Source organism: Xiphophorus hellerii, chromosome 23 (genome assembly GCF_003331165.1).
Source record: "Xiphophorus hellerii strain 12219 chromosome 23, Xiphophorus_hellerii-4.1, whole genome shotgun sequence".
NCBI lineage: Eukaryota > Metazoa > Chordata > Actinopteri > Cyprinodontiformes > Poeciliidae > Xiphophorus > Xiphophorus hellerii.
The window spans coordinates 11,037,883-11,040,919 of record NC_045694.1 but is presented as its reverse complement, the minus strand read 5'-3'; the positions used below and the strand labels follow the sequence as shown (position 1 = coordinate 11,040,919).

General features: G+C 35.4%; 1 long non-coding RNA gene across 1 annotated transcript; it reads left to right on the top strand.

Moving 5' to 3' along the window:
• Nucleotides 1–1,543: 1,543 nt before the first annotated feature.
• Nucleotides 1,544–2,825, top strand: LOC116713931 (uncharacterized). The gene is made up of 3 exons (XR_004337952.1): nt 1,544–1,607; nt 2,380–2,554; nt 2,661–2,825. It is a non-coding gene; the product is annotated as an uncharacterized LOC116713931 (long non-coding RNA).
• Nucleotides 2,826–3,037: the final 212 nt, after the last annotated feature.

The window sequence follows — 3,037 nt, the reverse complement described above, 5'->3', positions numbered from 1 at the left end:
TGCCACACAGATCAAATCCTCTCACCTCCCCCACCTTGGTTTGGGTGGGAGTGTTTACCACCACCTCCATCATACTGAGCAGCTCCCCACTTTGTCAGTAAATGTTTATGATAATTTTGAAAGGAAAGCTGGCAGAGTGTAGGAGCAGTAAATGCCATACATGAAGAGCAATAGGTGAAAACAGTCAACATTGGGCAATGTCTACACTCATATATCGTACTAAGACATTTGCAATATCAACCAATATAATGTTTGAAGTTCAATTAGGAAATGGCTTTTGAATCTTAAAATAAACCTACACTGTAACAAATTGCTGTATAAAAACGGCCAAAACTGAACAGTATCATACTGTTTCTATTGAAAACGGTACTGCACGGTGAAAAACAATGCATTCTGGGCAATTATTACTGTTTTTAATAAAATACTGTAATATACTGTGAGTAGCATTGCATTTTGGGAATGATGTTAGATTCAACGGCAATGAGGCTCTCTTTAAACAGAACTCAACTGTATTTCTCAAGAAGACACGTCGTTGTGACATGTGGAATTTTCTTTACAAGGACTATCCATTTGAATCCTGCATTTTATGAGCCAATCCGGTAAGTTGGAGCATAATTTATTTGTCAGATGATGTTGTCATACAGTTGTCATTTTTAAGCAGACTGTAGCTGTTTGAAAGTTAGCTTAGTTAATCTGTCATGCTGTAATAAGGAAGCTAGCATAACATTATTTGATATATCTTGTAGATAAGGAGGTAAATAATTAAAGTAACCCGTTTTCATTGTTACTTAGTTATTTTTTGATGATTCATATTTACAAATATTGACATGTTTGGAAGCTCTTTTTCTTTCTTTTGTGCAATTTGACTTGAATTGCTATGATTAGCTGCTAAAGTGAAATTGGTGAATGGATATCAACTGGGAATTTGGAGTTTCACAAAGTTGACTTGGCAGAAAACTGTTTAAATGTTATGCTGGTGTCTCTTTATTGTATTTAACTCTTAACATTCAAAAGTTTGTCTTCACTTACATCCCCAAAGTGTACCTTTTGTGTGTATTTTGCAGAAAGTGTAGTCTGTTGAAGCAGCAGAAAATATTTCACAAACATTTTCAGTACCTTCCATAAAGTTGATGTTAAACCAGAACAACTGTAAAGTGTGTGACAGGCAAAGTGATTTTTGTCATTGTTGATAATCCTGTGTTTTAATTTGACAGCTATTTTTTATTACCTGTTTTTAATTTGATTTTACATTGTTGGATTTTATCTAAAAATGTTTCCATGCTACATCTGTGCCAATGATTGTGCCACTTTCGAGCGACTTTCTCTCAGGATGAAGACGCTGAGGTGGCACTTCATGTTGTCCAGCTACTGATGGCCCATTTCAAAGAGAGCACAGATGGCCTCATCCTTTCCACAGATGTTAGTTTTGTTAATTTATTTTCATAATATTTATTCTGATATATTTCACTGAATTGTTGACATCTGAATTCATCCTGAGGAACTAATGTTCTTACTGAAATTTCTTTATTCTTTACAGTCATCTGCCACAGTGACTGATGTTGAGAAGACCTTCAACCTGCCTTTAACACCACGCCTGATACTACTCTGTGAGTACACTGTTAACTGACATGGACTGCAAAGTTTCAGTGACTATATTTATTTTTCAGTCCTTGAATTATAATACAACCAGACATGACAGAAAATAGGTCACCATACCTCAAAGAATTTTCTGAAAAAATGTGTTCTGCAGCCCAAAGTGAGTATTTAGTGTAACCAGTGTACAATTGTCTACAAAACACACAAAAAAGCTTCTGGTTGATTATTTTGGGTTTTTTGGGGGGTCAAGCATAACATGCATTCTATTACAATTCCATTCAAAAAGCCAAAGATCAAAGAATTTGACAGATGGAAAAATTACAATTTTGTTTAAAATTAATTTCATAGAAAAATAGAAAAAAATAAATAAATAAAATAACCTACAAATTTGTATCTAGTTTTCCCAAGAGTTCATGATAAGCTGAGTGGCAACAGAGATCACTTACGGTTAGGTCAATATCAACTTTGCCTGTAGAAACTTCTTTTTTTTTTTTAAGATTTAGCTCATATGTTCTTAGGTTGTCAGTAGAAATCTTAAGAAAGATGACCTAACTGGAGAATGAATAAAGATGGCCATAACTTTGCAAAGAAAAACAAAACTCATTGTGGCTTAAGATTTTCACGACAATACGATACAATAACATGCAGATGAGACAAGGTTTTGATTTATTTGTATTGCATGAAACACAATATCTTTAAATGAATGTTGTTTTAGAAATAATGGTAGAGGTAATTTGTAGAAGTCACAATACTTGTTATAATTTTTTAAATTTTATTTTTCAGGTGGAAAAGACCATGTGACTGCTGGGCACTGGATGATCAGTCTTGAGAGCCATATTGTATGTGAGGGCATTCAACCAACCTTTGTGACAGGGCTTGCTGCACTGTTTTCAATGTACTACATCTTTAATCTACAATATCAAGAAGAGGCTGCATGTACACTTGAATTCATCCAGAGGTAAGGTTTGTGTCCGCCTGTCCGTCCCCCCCTTTTCCCACCTAGCACACCTTAAACCCTGACTCCTTAAGCATCATATGCTAATCTGAAATTACTGCATTTTCAGGCGCTTTCTTGATATCAACCCTGAAAGAGGGACCAAGGCCAGCTGTGGCAAGATTGTCTCCAAGAGGACAGGAAAAACTGTTCAAAAGAAGTCAGTCACTGTCAACCCCCGTGTTTCAACTCTGCTAAAAAACCTCATGGACTTTGAGTGGAATTTCATATAGGTTAGTGAGAACGTTCTAACCAGGCTATAGATATTGTTGCCCCTCCGCGCAAAAACAAACAAAAAACTATACAGGCATGAAGGCAACTTATCCCTGAACAGGAGTGTTCTTGAGAGATTTTTTTTGGTATATAGGTCAGCATAATCTTAGACATCTCTTTTAACTTATAGCATAAATTTTGTTAAGGCTCCCACTTTCTGTTCTTCAGATGTAA